Genomic DNA, 16,569 nt, shown 5'->3' on the forward strand with positions numbered 1-16,569 from the left:
GTTTGTCAGAGCTGGGGGGTCCTACTGGCATCTACTGGGCAGAGGCCAGGGATGCTGCTAAAATCCTACAATGCTCAGGACAGACTCCACAAACAAGGACTGCCCAGCCCGAGATATCGATAGTGCCGCTGTTGAGAAACTGCTCTCCCACAACTCTTACAGAAAATATGATACCAAAAAAAAAAAAAAAGAAAGGAAGAAAAGAAAACAGTTAAGAAGCCTCTGTCTGTGAAGAATTGACTGAAAGCCCTGGGGTCTAGGGATGAGCTTGGCCTGATTTATGGTTTAATTACTTAGAAACTTGCTCACTTTTCTCCCCAGGAGCCACCACTCCTCCTGTGACTGTCTTCCCTCTTCTCTTTCCGAATCTCAGCCTGTAATACTTAAACAATCAAACCAAAGGAAACCTTCACACAACTTTCTAATTCAAAATCTGCTGTCCGCAGGTACCTCATTGCTGGGTTATATAAAGCAGCCGTCATCTCAGTTTGTCCTGTCTGGATAGTCTGATCTCCAATTGTGATGCCCAGTATTCAGCATAATCCTCTCCCAAAATTATTCAGGAGGGTAGGGTTTTTACAAGGTGAAATATCCCTGAAGGATCTTATAAAGGACTGGGGATGAAGGCTCTCTGGGTTCTCCCATGGAACTTACACCCTTGGAGGTGGGGAGGTGGGTGTATGGGTCACTGGCATCAGGGAAGCTTCTCTCCAGCTGGAACTCAGTGTGTGATGTCCTGACAGCCCTCGGAAAAGTCAAAGTGAAAGCCAGTCATGTCTGTCTGAACTGCCCATTTCCATCTGCCCACCAGAGGCCCATCCACCGCCCACCTGCCCAGTGAGCTCCCGGGAGAGCCCAAGGCCTCTTTCTTCCTAATTTAGTCACAGTCCACAGGCTGCCCCAGGCTGGGTTGGCTCTCAGCCGCTGACTCAGTCACAGACATCTAGAGGCGCCAGTCCCAGATCCTGACCTACGGGAACCAGCCAACCTGGCCAAAGCTGCGTTTCTGCTCAGGCCTTGGGTCCCTCCTGTGATCCACTAGGATTCCCCGAGGCGCAAGGCTCGGCTCCAATCAGCGATGGCACATTTTGTGCTTCCTCCATCTCGGTCTTCCTTCATTATGCTGGAGACTTTCTTAGGATAAGAGTTTACTGAAAAGCGCTCCACCACACACATCTCCCCAGACCCATACCTAAGGCTCTGCTCTCACTTGCCCCCTCCTGAAAGGAGCAGCAGGGGTGTGCAGTGGTTGAGACCATGGGCCCCGGAGCAGGCCAGCTGCAGGCAGCCACGGGAAACGGAGTAAGGACCATGCCTACCTCCTGGATTACTGTAGGAGGTGTGTGTCCAGCAGCTCAGTGCCTGTGGTGAACTTGATTATTAACCTAAAAGGAATTCTGATAAATGGCCTGGAATGCGATTCCCAGGAGAAGAAAAGTCAGTCCTTAGAATGAACCCTTCTCATTGTGCGATCCTAGCTCCTGCCCAGAGATTGGGACACAATCCCTGGGTGCATGTGGAAATGAAGAGGTACACACTGACCATCACAAACTGAAATTCAGTTCAACGTAGTTCAATTCCGTTCAAGGTGCATGTTGAGCACCTACCATATGCCAGCACTGCGGCAGGCAAGGAAGGAGGGAGGAACATCGGGTAATATGGAGTGCACATGCGCAAGGTATTAAGCTGTGCACTTCACACATTCTCTTGGTCTTCACAAGTCTTAAAAAGTTAAGATCACTATCCCCACTTCACTGAGGAGAACACTGAGATTCCAAATGACTGGGTAACTTTCCCAAAGTCCTTAAGTCAATACGTGGTCATTTGAAACAAGGTCTGTTTGATTCCAAAGACTTGTCTTTCCACTAAAACACTTCCCAGTGTTCAAGGTAAGTCATAAGTGTAAATAATAGAGTAAAATAAGATGAAAGCTGCAGGTAAGGTGTGTTCCAAGTGTAATGAGAACAGGACTGTCTACATAATTTGTGGGGCCCAGTGCAAAATGGAAATGCAGGGTCACTATTCAAATTTTATTAAGAATTTCAAGATGGCAACTGCAGAGCATGACACCAGGCACAAGGACCTTCTGAGCTTGGGGCCCTAAGTGAACACATGCTCATGAAGCAGTCCTGAACGGAAGGGAAGAACTCCGAGGGGGAGGGGACATGATGGAAGAAGATACCTTGGCCTCCATCCCTGGGGAGATGTCCCACAGCGGGAGGTGTAGTGATCCTCATAAAAGGTGGGGGAGGAGGTTAAACACAGTAACATAATAAGAGATGCAACTGGCAGAAGTCTACAGCCCATGTGTGAGGGATGAAGGCAGTGGAAGCTTGAGAACCAGCGAGGACAAGGAACGCTCAGCTGCGCCTGGCTTCATCACTAACTCACTGTGTGACCTCCAGCCAGTTACTGAGTCCTCATGGATCAAAATACCCAATGCCAAGTACACAGGAACTCAAGGGCATACCACGAGGCCATCAAAAGTGATGCTAACTATCCTCTTACTATTTAAAGTTAAATTAAAAACCAGTGCACAAAACGTACATTTAGTATGGCTATAGCCATGTTAAAGAAAAAATAACACTTAGGTAGAAAAAAAATATATACTATTAGAGAATACACCAAAATGTTCTTGGGGGCGGCTATGTTTAGATGGTGGGGATCTTAGGTAATTTTTTTCTCCTTTTGTAAATGGTCCAACTTTTCTTTAACAAACGTGTTTATTTTTCAGTGAAAAAAGTAATTTCTTAGGCACAAATGAATTCAGTTAGGCTAATACTGCCCCATCTAGCTTATAAGGACCTTCAAGTGAACACCGCCGGATTAAGCCGTCTAACACTGGCGCTTTCCCATAGCAGGCACTGCTTTCCTGGAGAGCCATATGCCAAAAAGGAAGGCAAGGCACACGGAGAAGTGAGGCATCTATGCAAACCATGGCCACGTGCATCTTCTTGTGAAGCCAAAGCACGTGGTTCAGATGGGTTCTCACACTTGTATTCCAGGAAGGCGCCTCACACAAAGCAGGTGGAATGTGCCAGCACGTTGTTTGGGGGTAAACAAAGGCTCATTTTATGACCTCAGACTTCTCACCAGAGAGATCAAAGTCATCAACAGCAAGTCAGCTTCCTGTACATGCCACAGTTCAAAGTCCACGGCCTCTACCCTTTCCCTTTGCCCACCCCCCAACCAACCACTGCTGGGGAGGAGGAGCTCTGAGTTAACTGCAGACAGTCAGGCAGCACCAAGAGGAAAATGTGGGGTCACTGCTCAGTCCCCAGAAGTAGGCTTGCACCCGTGGTCTCCAGTTTAACATTTTGATCCCCTTGGCTCAGTTTTATGTTCCTTTCAGGGTGGTGCTAGGTAACTGTGTTCTCTTTTGGTATGCAAGTGCAAGGAGAGTGGTAACCAATGACTAATCCAGGCTAGCCCAGGATTAGAGACTGCGTAGCTGGGCCTCCTCTAATCTTCAGCACTCTGAGCCAGGAGTGGCTACCTCGGCTCTGTTTTCAGCTTGGAATCTTGATGGAGCCGAGTCTCCACCCACACTGGATAGGCAGAGCTGGTCCCCGCCATGGCTACTCCCTCCCCTGTTCTGCTGGGATAAACCGGTGGCTGCTCGGAATAGCCCAATTCTTGGCCAAGAGGTACAGAGGTCTCCTAAGAGATCCCAATGCCTGTGTGGCATGTGAAAAAAAAAAAAATCACTGGAAACATTCCTGGAAACTTTCTTTTTCTCTCCTTTTCTCTTTTCTCTCTTAACTCTTTCAACATAAGTGGCAACTCATGGTACACTACCTATAAACACCAGTTTCTCTTTATAACCAGAGCTGACTGTGCCATCTTTAGCAGTGGGGGGAAAAAGAAAAGTTAGTCCAGAAAAAATGCGGTCTCATGCCCCTGGGATGGAGAGCAGCAGTAAGAAGAATGCAAAGCGACCACCTGAAAGAGCAATGGTAGAGGTTCCAGCCTCTCGTTACAGAAAGGTGCAAAGAAAGAACACAGCCAGGATTCGTTCCCAGAATGAAGAAGCTCAGCCTGTGTAATGGTGACATCCTGCACAGAGGCCACTACGGCCCGTCAGCCAAGGAAACCAGTCAAGAGTTGTGAGTCAGACAATGTGGGAGTGAGCCCTTCCTAGGGAAGCCAGTTCTTTGTGAGCAAGGGTTTTTAATTCCCATCTGGTTAACTGTTATTCCTCTGTAGGTCCCTAAGGGGCACACAAAACAGAGGCAGGAAGCATTTTTAAGTGTTCCAGATTTGCTCTTTAAAGACCGAACACGGCTTCCAGACACAGATCCCATGCTGGGCTCTCAGCATGGCTTTATCCTCATGACCTTTCCACAATCTGTTCCTTCTGCCTGAAAGTCCTTCTTCTATATCCACACTGTCCAGTAGGGTAGCTATTAACTACATGGAGCTATTTAAATTTAAGTTATTAATATTAAATGCAATTTAAAACTCAGTCTTCCTCAGTTGTACTAGCCACATTTCAAGTGTTCAATAACCACATGGGTCTAGAGGCTACCATACTAGGTGGCAGAGTATGTAACATCTCGAGCATTCAGAAAGTTCTACTGGACAGCACTCCTTTGGATCTTCATGTGACTGGCTCCTTCTCAACCTCAGGTCCCTATGCTACTATCATCTTCCCAAAGAGGCCACCTCAGACTCAAGAACCTAAGGCAGGGCGCGTGGTCACTCTCTATCCTCTTATCCTACCTTTATTGCTATCTGAAATTACCTTGTTTATTTCGTGCTTTTTTGCCTGTCCCTCACCTGGAATATGAGCTTTGTGAGAACAAAGAGCTTGTCTGCCTCTTCCATTGCTGCACACCCAATGCCTAGAGAAGGACCTGGCAGAGGCAGAGGCTGAGTAAATATTGCTGAATAAATTAAGTAGGGTCTACCCTATCACTGTGAGATCAGATGACACCAGTCGCCCAAGACAGCTGCAGCCTATCTTCACATGGACCAAGATAACATGCCAGCATGGGCCCCGTCAAGAGCATCTGGGAAGACTGAGCATTGTGGGAGTGCCCAGGTGCTAGCAGAGTAGCTGACCCAATTTTGTCCTGATTCTCCTCCAAGAACACCAGTTGCCTTTTATCACCTCCGTCAGTCAGCCAACAGTGCTGTGTCCAGCTCTTACATTGTCTTCCTTCTCTGCTTTTGCAAAAGATCAAAGTACCCTCTAACATAGTGTTAGACACCCTCCACAGTATCACTTTTTCTCCACATGCATATACAAAAGCAAGCAATAGGATGGGGTCTATCCTAAGTTTAAGGAGTTGGTATTTAATACTCTGAGTGCTTCCTGATGCTCCCTCTGGAACAGGAAGAGGAGGAGGAGGAAGAACTACTCTACCACAACTTTGTTTTACTATTTCCTTTAAAATTGGAACGGCAAGAGTAGTACACTCAGCAAAACGTGATCCCATGGCCAAACAGCAGATGAACATAAAGATATAAAAGTTGGAAAACATACCATGTGTCATGCGTTACTGCACTTTCATAACAAGCCGAGTACTACAGTCGCCCTTGTTTGGATGAAAAAAACTCGGGAATACAATCAGAGGAGCAAGCGTGGAAGAAGAGCATGTGCAATGGAAGGAGAATAATAAACAAACAGAAAGCAAAAATAAACACAGGCAGAGTCTCTGGTGAGAATCAAACCAGGAAGGAATCCCCACAGTCAAGGAAGTTGGGGGGCTGGAAGCTCACAGCCTGATAGCTTGCCAAGAAAGAGAGGGGCAGCTTGAAGCAGAGTACCCTCTAACTCTTGCTGAGGAAACAAATCTGATTTTAAGCTGGGTCCTCCTTAAAGGCGCACTTAGCAATTGTTAGCAGAAGCTCTAACTGCTCTCTGAGTGGCGTCAATCAATATATGCACCAACCTCACTTGTGTAGGAGCATTGCAGAACAGTGAGTTTTGAAAGGATTGGCACGGAAAACACATCTTTCACTCTAGCCATGTTTTATTAATCAAATTCAAATATCCATTCTGAAATGATTTCCAGGAAACTGAGTTTATTCTGATGCATAAATCATGAGTTAACTTTTGTTTCTTTGGCCAAGATTGCATGAAGCCTGGTGACAGGCAATAAGATTAGTTGCCATCTTCAGGTTTTTTCCACTTTGTCTTTTGCCGAATCTTAAACAGAGAGGCACAGGCATCTCCATACCTTGACTAAAGAATGGTCCTCCTCCAGGTGGGGAGGCCACACTCACTGACGTGAGCCCAGATTTGGGAGGGATGCTCACTGAGGTGTGGGGAAGGAAGAGAACACCAGCCAAATCACACCTCAGGATTAATGGGATGGCAGCCAGGTCACTCTCACAACCACTTCAGGGGTCCCTCTAAATCTGTTTCTCTCTTGAGTGACCTTGCTTGAGTTCTCTGTACAGGACAAGATTACAACCCTTCTGAGGGCAAGGACTCCACAATACCCGGCATGATGCTTTCCACACGATAGAAGTTCATTCAATGTTTTCTGAATCAACAAATGACTTACTGGCTTTTCCTCACATCGATTATAATTTCAGAGGTTTCTGTCCAAATTTGGGATAAGAGGAACAAGGGGCCAAAAATTCATTCTTGACATTTGGGATTTAAAGTTTTAATAGCATGATCTGAGACCAACCGGGCACAATGTAATGTTGAGGGTAAGCCAAAGACAGGACTCACAAACCTGACCTGAGTGTATCCACTTATCCACGGCCAGAGTCAGGAATCCGCCTTCATTGTCACAGACACACGTCGGAGTGCTAAGGCACCAGGGCTTGAGAGAAGAGGCTGCTGACTAACGCTGTCTCCACAGCAGGAGCCAAAGCCAGCTGCCCTCCCAGCTGCCTTAACTTGAGGAGGCTGGAGCCTGGCCACTCCAGGGCAGCTCAGGACCAGGCCAAGGTGGCTGAGGAAACACTTGGGGGTTATTTTCTCAAGGCAAGGATGCAGCTTATTTGCCAACCAATTGAAGTTGCCCCTTGAGGGAAGAACAAGTGGTGTCCAGCAAGATGGGCTCTCTCATTCCATAATGTTAATAAGACAATCCATCAAAAGTCTTACACCTTTGTTCCCCAAAAGTCTACACCAGATCAGTCTTCCATATGGTTATTACTAATTTCTGAAAACACATAAAATTTGGGGACCTACACTCTCTTGATCTTTTTTGTACTGTAAAGCTCCAAAGGCAAATATCATAGTTGTTAAACACAAATGCATAATTTTGTACAATAAAAACGTAATGTTTTTTTCCCATAAGGGTAGATTAGGTAGTGGGTTATTTAGATCAAACCCTTTGGATGAAAACAACTTTGGATAAATTTTCTTAAAAGCACTGAGAAGCTGAAAAGATGTACATCCCTTCCAGAACAATTGTGGGAATTAGCTTGCACCCAAAGAGACTGGAGGGTTATCTGACGGCCACAGTTGCTGTTGCCTTAAAGACACTGGAGGGTGAGGGTGACAGAAGTCAAGGCGCAGAGGACATTCAATGTAAAGACTCTTACAGGGCACCTTCTCCCACATTAATCTGGGTCCCAAAGGGCTACACTCTCATGATTAGGATGAAGCAGAGCTAATCTGTCACCTCCTGGTCCCCCCCAACCCCACAGGCCCACAGGGAAGGCTCTCTAGATGTAAGCAGAGGATGAGAAGGAAAACAAAGGGGATAAAATACTCCTGAGAAGATGTGGCCACAGACCTGCCCTCATACAGATGTGCACCCCAAGAACACATAGTATAGGCAGGCAATGAACAGTGGTTTGAAGTGGTCCCCAGCTTGTAGTGTCCCTAAAAGGTAGCCAGAAGGAGAAAAGGACACTTATTACAAGCTTCAGGGGATCTCCACAAATAATCTTAAGGATAATAACCAATAAAATAGTTGAAAATAATCAGATACATAGGGAATAAGGCAATGTGAGTGAGAAGCAGTATAAACAACTGAGAACAGAAACAGACCTAGACAGGCGTCAGGTACAGACTTAAGTTTATATCCGCTTACCACATGACAAAAGTAAACCACATGTTTGCGAATATCTGCAGGGAAGAAAAAAACTGTAAAAAGTGGCCTAGCAGATCTGGAAGAGAATCAAACAGAACTTCTAAAAAAGAAAAAATCAGTAACAAATTAAAATTTCAATAGAAGTATTTGGCAGCAGATTAAAAACAACAGAAGAGAAAATTAGGAACCAGAGGTTAGATCAGAGGAAACTGTCCTGAATATAGCATAGGAAAGCAAAGAAGGAAGGAAAAGAAAAATTCAGAGCAGTGGATTTATGACAGAGAGGATACAGTAAAAAGGTCCAACATACATTTGAGTGGAGTCCCAGAAGAGGAGGAGAATGAGGACAGGGCTGAGATAATATTGAGGAAATAATAGCTAAGGATTTTCCAGAACTATTGAAAGACACCACGGATTCAAAAGACCCAGAGAATCCCAAGCAGAAAAAATATAAAGGAATGCACACTAGACAATCATAGCGATCAGAACCAAGAGTAAAATCTTAAAGAAAAAATACAGATGACCTCAAAACAACTGACGGTTAGGCTGAGAGATGATGTCTCAACATCACAATGGAAGCAGAAGACAGTTGAATAATATCTTTAATATGCTGGAAGAAAATAATGACCAACCTATAATTCTATATGCTCCTACGCAAAGATGAATAATGGCCCCCAAAGGTCATAGTCCCCAGTCTTGTAAGTTTTACCTTATATGGCAAAAAAGACTTTGCAGATGTGATTAAGTTAAGAATCTCCAGATGGGTATATTATCTTGGATTATCTGGGTGGGCCTTAAATGTAATCATCAGTGTTATTATAAGAGCGAGGCAGAGGGAGGTTTGACACAGAGGAGAAGGTGATGTGAGAGAAGGATACAGATTTGGAGATGCTGTGATGCTGGCTTTGAGATGGAGGAAGGAGCCAGGACCCAAGGTACGCAAAGAACGCAGCTGTAGAAGCTGGAAAAGAAAAGGCAAGGAAACGGATTCTCCCCAGGGCCTCTGGAGGGTGCCAGCAACACTGACACCTGGACTTCAGCCCCGTGAAACGGATTTGGGGCTTCTGGCTTCCAGAACTGGACAAGAATAAATTTGTGTTGTTTTAAATCACCAAGTTTGTTACAACAACCAGAGGAAACTAATACAACTACCCAAACTCTCCTTCCACAATGAAGGTGACATTCAGGAGTTTTAAGGCATCCAGAACCTGAGAGAGTTCATTACCAGCAAAGGAAATTCTAAAGGTTGGATGGAAAGTGATCCCAGATGGAAGACTGGAAACACAAAAGGAATGAAGAGCAAAGACAGTGACAAATGCATGAATAAATCTAAATGAATGCTGACTGTGTAGAGCAATGCCTTTTGTCATGTTCTTAAAGATATATAGAATTAAAACACAGCAATGAGGGAAGATAAGCTAGGAGGGGGGAAATGTTTTCAGAGGGTTCCCAGGACCTGGAATTACCAAACAGGAAATGAAAGTTTTGATAAACTTCAAACTTTAAGTACATTTTAATTTTTAGAATAGAAAGTGTATAACTTTCAAACTAGTAGAGGGAAACACAGGTGGTAGATTTATAGAGAAGAGCAAGGAAGTCACCACAAAAGTGTAAGTGAGGAAGGAGGCTGCGTCGGATGAGGGACTCTGAGAGCTTCCGGGAGCCAGCAGCACCCATTTATTGACCTGGGGATAGTTACACAGGTGTTCACCTTATTTGTTAAGCTCTGCATATATGCTTTAAGCATTTTTTGGTGTATATGCACTATTTTATGATAGGAAATGATTGAAAACAACAAAAAAATCACATACTTATCCCTTTCAAGTACACTCTACGTCTAGACTCTTCTATCTCAGCTCACTGTTTAGCAAATCAAAATTCTATAGATGAGTTCTCCAGAGACCATCTCACCCAGCCTTCTGTCTAACAGACAAGTAAATCTTACTACGCCCAGTTTACAGATGATGCAACTGAAGTCTAGTGAAGTTGAATGATTTATCCAAGGCCATTACGATTTCATCCAGACAGTTAATTGAGAGTAACTTTTACTTCTGCTTTTCCAAAAAAGTAAATTCTATGTTTTACTTGCCTCCCCCCATGCAAACACTCCACGTGTCACAAACACATCTGAAAGATTTCCCAGTGTTGTACCTGTTGCACAGAGATAGCCCCAGAACTGAGTCTGTATCCACTTGCCTCCAACTATTCTGCATATTTAAGAAAAACATGCTAGTGGCCAGAAATGTGTGAGTGCCTATAAGGAACAGTGCTTTTGCAAGACTCTCCCTTAATATTGACGCAAGTACGCAATCCAAATGGTGAAAGAGCAGAGATTAAAAAAACAGGACACATAATCAAGCCTGGACTTGAGGGTGGCTTCCTAACGAGATGCTCGCCAAAACAATGCTGCTAAAACCACAAAGAGTCATGAATCATACCAAAGGGAAACAACCCATACTAGGGGGGAGCAGCCACTGTGCCAGACTAAGGACGTCACACAGCCTTGGGGTGAGGTGGGGGTGCAGGCATGGACCATGGAGAAGGAGAAGCGCAAATAGCAACAATGGCTTAAGAAATAAATCTGCACAGAGCTTTTAAGAAACCAATTTCATCTTAATACAAATAAATATTTAAAGAGCAACTTTATTACTAATTTTCTATATAATCTCCTAACAGATTAAAACAACTGCCATAAACTTCAAGATTTTCAGCGCTGGTCACTGAAAGCACAGGACGTCACGTTTGCCTCTGGGCAATGCCCACTTCTTCCAGGTCCCTCTCACTCCCAACTTTTCCATGCAAATGCTGTCACTTCAATAAACTCTCTTAAATCAGAACACTCTCTTCATGGATGTCAACAAGCTAGGGGATACGGTTTGAAAGTTGCAAAGTCAAATCATAGCCAGCACTTTGGGAACCATGGGTTTCAAAAAGCATAGCCATTTTCACTCAAATTGTTCTGGTCACAGATAGCCATAGTGGGTTCGTTTTAGGGCATCTTTAGAGCATATCCTACAAAATACTGTTGTGACAACAGAAAGAAGCCTCTGAAGGCCCCTCATTTCCCGAACCACCTTACAGGCAAAAACCCAGAAGATGCGAAGAGGAGATGGCTAAATGAAGAGTGGGAAAAACAGAGGAGAGAAAAAGATAACAGGCTGTGATAGAAAGAAAATTCATTTCTTCAGTATGTGCAGTGGAAAGATCAAGACGAATGGAGGGAGTGGGTGTGTCTACATCCCCAATCTGTTCCTGCTACAACTACCTCTCAGTTTAGATTCTCAGTTGAGTCTCTCAAAATTCATTCCCGAGGCGAAGAGGGGTATTAGAGGCTGCCCTGCCTTTCAACTCTGACTTTCTTGTCACCCAGCGCCCAGACCGGTTCTTTAGGGACATCATGTAAAGCTAGAAGAATCTGTCCACACACACAAATTATTTGAGTTGCCGAGATCTTAATTACACTCCCTGCTTGGACTGAGAGCAGGAGTAATTATAATTACAAACACCCAACCCCACTGGAAAACTGCACTAATTCTCCACTTTTCCTTTCAAAGCCCTCTCTCTGCAGGCGAAAAGGAAATGATCCCCTGTGTCGCTCTGGTCTCATCCTCAGCCCTATCGCACAGATGAGAAAACTCAGGTCAGACAAGTCAGCAGGTCCATGGGTGAGGCCGGATCCCGACTCCTGCTTCTAAATCACCAGGCCACAGACAACCACCTTGATCAAAACATGGTACCTCTCTAGAGACTCCTCACATCCTTCCTGCCCTAGCCCCCCATACCCAGGTGTATTTCTTGGCTCTTTTTCAGGCTATGACCGCAGCGCAATAGAGGAGACTAATTAAGCTGGTACATCAATGTCAGCAACACGCTGCTCCTACTCAGTCCTAGCTAATTAAGAATCTCTGCCACTTGGTAAGGAGCACACTTAATCACTACAGGGCGCCCAGATCCACCCTGTCAAGGAAAACAGCAAGGTCTAGGGCTTAAAAGAAATCAGGCGGGACCTCTGAATCCAGAGGTCAGGAAGCAAGAATTGATCACAATGATAATCACTTCCATGCACTCGTGTAGAGCTTCTGCTTACGAGAATGCTCTTCTCCATCCATTCTTCCTTCTCTGCCCCTGTAGTTGTTGTAACCTCTCCTATGGAGAGAAGAGAAAATGTGAGCTGGCAAAGGAGCAGTCTTCAGCAGGGAGTCAGTCCCATCCTCTTGTTTTCCAGAGTGGAAAGGCTCCGAGAGGGAAGGTCCTGACCCATGGACACAGCTCGTTGACGGCAGTGCCAGCGCCAGAATCAGTCTTTTGGGGCCAGGCATTTCCCCTGACACAAATGTAGCTTCCACATTGCATGCTGATCTGGGTTGGTAGATGCTCTCAGTTTCCTTTTTCAGTCAATATGCTGCCACAGCAGGCACTCTTTGTCTTTTCTTGAAAATAAATTTAAATCCAAAAATATTTATAAATATAACAAGCTCTCATGTTCCCACCATCCAGAATTAACCAATGTCAACATTTCGTTGCTTTTAACATTATGGATAAAATAATGTCTCATCCTCCCCGCTCCCTCTGTCCAGAGGCAACATCTCTGTGTATAGCGCTAGGCCATATTCTTATACATTACATCCGTAAATCGTAATATGTAAACTTAGTCAAATTTATCAATCTTTTCACTCCTGAGTTGTGTTTTTTGCATCTTTTCTAAGAAATTCTTTTTAACCCCTTAGGTCATAAAGATACTCTCCTGGAGGTATCTTTGAACAGCATTAAAATTTTGATTTTCACATTTAGGGTTGGTTAAAATGTACCGCTGTATGTGCTTCGAGATAAGGATCTCATCTTTTCTGTAGAAAGCCAGTTGCCTCAGCATGAGTCACTGAAGAGCCCAGCCCTTCCCACTGGATTGTAATGCACTGCTGCCCGATGCCAAGTTCACAGGGAGCTTAGGTCTGCTGCCCTACTCTCTAGTCTGTTTTACAGATCTCCTTGTTCTTTTTTTTTTCAGAAGGAGCAGACCCATTTATGCACCTTACTCTTCCAAATGAATTTTAGATTTGCTTTGTGTAGTTCTAAGGGAATTCTTGTTGGGATTTTGATTAGAATTGTCTTAAATGAGATGCTCTTATGCTAATAACTTATCCCATCTACAAACGCATCACTGTCCACTTATTATACACTCTGATAACATTTTATGATTTTAGCCATTAAATTCTTATACATGTTTAATTTATTCCTAGGTACCCTACAGTTTAGTCACTATTACAAACAATATCTTTTTTCCTATAGCATTTCCTATAGGTTATTATTCTTATATAGAAATGTTATTGCTTCTTGTATGTTGATACTATAATCTGCAATTCTGCCTACCTCTGTTATTTTATATAATACTTTCAAAAATTCTTGAATTTTGAAAGTATATAATCATATAATCTTCACATAACAAGAACTTTGTCTCTTGTTTTCCATCCTTATGCTTCATTTATTTTTCTTGTCTTGTTGCATTGGCTAGGTCCTCCAGCACCATGTTGGACAGCAGTGGTGATGTCTAGTATCCTTACCTCGTTTCTGACTCTAATTGGGAATGCTACTAAGATTTCCCCAGGATGCATGATGTTACTATGGACTAGTAGTTGCCTTTTTCATGTTCTCAGATGACATCTTCCCAACTAGTAAGCTGCTTTGAAGCAAGGAGTAAATCACATACATTTTCCCATCTACCATAGCACAGTGCTTGTCACACAGTAGATGCACAAGAAGTGTCTGCTGATGGCTTATATGCTTCTAAACTCTACCCTATGGTGTTTATGTTGACACTTCCTGCTTCTTCGACCCTAGCAAATGTAGTAGATGCTGGAGCAACATTTGGCCAGAAGGTTTTAAGACGAGTGTTCTTAAAGAGTGTGCGTGTGTGTGTGTGTGTGTGTACATACAACTTTATGGCAGCTCGTGTAGCGAGGTTGTGGGGGTTCGTGAAGAAAGCACAAGAATTCTGGTTTTTTAAAAGTGAATTCTTTCAGGGATTTGGGATTTGATTACCTTCTGGAGACTGCATATCCTCTCCCTCTTTTTTCATCCCATATGAACAAGGATTAATTGGAGAGATTAACAGGGCCCTAACTGACTTTTTTGGGTACACAAGGACCTATTCCTTTGTGCAGAGCAGAAACTCCAGAGGCAGGAGAGGGCTGCTCACACAGTTGAGCTGGAGTGATGCCACACACCTCCTGGCTTCTCAGCAAGAATGCAGTTCCTGGGAATGCAGCCAGCATAGTCCCCCTGAGGCTGTACACACAAAACCACCAGGAACTCCATTCAGTCCTGATGAGAAAATGCCTGTGGTGAGGGAGAGAGAAACAGAACCGCAGCCCATGCTCCCTTCTTATGCTCAAGCTTCTCCCCAGCTCTTAGCTCATTTGTCTGAGGTACGTGGAAGAAAATCAACGTCAAGAAATGAGATGACTGTTGCCCCCGCCCCAAACTCTCCTCAGCCTTGTCCAAGGAAACGGCTGGAAAGAGGGAAAACTGGAGTAATGCTGCACATCCAGGGTAAAATCAGAACGACGGAACACAGTGACCCACTCTTCAGCAGCAATGAGTGCAAAGGCCAAGTGGCAGGTGGTGGAGAGAAGACCATGCTCTTGAATTAGGGGGCCTGGGTTCAAGTCTCAGCCCCACCCCTTACTTGTCATATCATCATAGGCAACCTTGCAATCTCTAAGTACCTCATCTGTAAAATGGGGACAGACACTATGGTCCCAACACTACTGTAGCATGGGTCAGCGATAAGGGACCATCTGCTTAGTCCCTAAAAAATCCAAAGCCCCTGAAGGAAGTTTGCACTAAGGCTAGAGACTGAAAATCCCTGAATGGTTGGCTTGAGGGACCTAGGGCAAGCTAAGAAGACAGGAGAGGAGCCATTAGCTTCCTGGGTTCTGCCAGGAGGACCCATAAACCCTCCCCTTATGGTGTCATTTAAACTCCTTTATTACTTAGCAACCTGTCCAACACACAGCCAGCCCGACGCAGGACAGAGCAGAAAGGAGAAAGGCTGAACGGGACGGCTGGGCTGGCCTCCCATCTTCACCTTCTTGTCTCCCTCAGTGCCCTAGCCACCCACAGGCCGAATCCTTTTGAGTCAGACTCCACGAGGAACAGCAAGTCCCTCTACTCCTCGCTATTCCCGCTGCCGGGGCCCCGGGTAGCATTCTTGCCTGGTTATTCTAACGCCCACCCCCACCACTCCCAGCCCTGGATGAGGCTCCATATTCCCACCAAGCCGGCTTCCTAAAAAGCAGCATGGAGCACTTCACTCCTCTGCTCAAAACCTTCAATGGCTCCTACTGGTCACTGAGAGAGTCCAGACTTCTCAGAAAGACATTCAGCACTGAGCTGGGTTCTTCACATGCCTCGTCTCCCAATAGGCCTTAGTGTTAGCCAACCCCGATGACTCACATTTACCAAAACACAGCACACACCTTGTCGCCCCTGAACTTGAGGTCATGCTGGTGCTCTTTCCTGTATCACTAAGGTTACCACCTTGTATCAGAATGAACCAGATCCGCGCCTCTCTTCTCCAGCAGACAAGCACCCTTAAGAGCATGGACTATGTTTTAGTAATTTTTCAGAAAGTAAAACTGAGGCTAAACAACAGGGATGACCCTTGAAAACACTGTGCAGAGTGAAAGAAGCCAGACACAAAAGGCCACATATTGTATGATTCCATTTATAGGGAATATCTACAACAGGCAAATCCAGAGGGACAGAAACAGATCAGTGGTTACCAGGGGCTGGGGGAGGAGGGAGCGACTGTTAATGGGTGCAAAGACTCCTTTGTGGGCAGTGAAAAAGTTCTGGTACTGGACAGTGGTGATGGTTGCACGCCATTATGAACATACTTAATGACAATGAATTGTATACCTTAAAATGGTATAAGTTATGTTATCGGTATTTTACTGCAAGAAGAGGAAAAAAAACCGAGGCTGAGAAGATATAAGTAATTATTCTAGGGGCACACAGCTGTCTTATGTGACTATAACAGTTGATTACAGTCATGTGTCGCTTAACAATGGGGAGACACTCTGAGAAATGTGTTGTTCAGTGATTTCATCATTGTGTGAACATCACAGAGTGGGCTTACACAAACTTACTACACGCCTAAGCTACATGGGACCACCATCCTATATGCAGTCTGTTATTGACTGAAACATCCTTATATGGTACATAACTGTATAAGAGTTTTTCACTGCAATTTTGAGTCAACAGAGCGCTATCCCCCTACATCTCGACATACAGCCCAAGTCCAGTTCATTGTCCCTTCACCTCCTCTGAGTGGTCCAGGCCTCAGTAGCCCTCATTTCCAGGAACGCCCATGGTACACGGCCTGGCACAAAAGCATCAGTGCCCTGCGTTATTCTCTGGCGGCTTCACGCATGCTGCATGCTGGGCCTGGTCTCCACAGCTGGACTGTGTGCTCTTTGAGGGCAGTTCCTGTGTCCAAGTCTTCCCACGGGCTTAGCAACTTCACTGGTGTGCTGGAAACTGAAAAGCAGGCTGGATGCCATTT

General features: G+C 44.8%; 1 protein-coding gene across 3 annotated transcripts in view; it reads right to left on the reverse strand.

Annotated features, from left to right (window-relative positions):
- Positions 1 to 16,569, reverse strand: part of RBM20 (RNA binding motif protein 20) — a 189,328-nt gene that overhangs the window by 71,181 nt on the left and 101,578 nt on the right. The gene's annotated exons all lie outside the window — the stretch shown is intronic.

This window comes from Equus caballus, chromosome 1 (genome assembly GCF_041296265.1).
Source record: "Equus caballus isolate H_3958 breed thoroughbred chromosome 1, TB-T2T, whole genome shotgun sequence".
In the NCBI taxonomy this organism is placed as follows: Eukaryota; Metazoa; Chordata; class Mammalia; order Perissodactyla; family Equidae; genus Equus; species Equus caballus.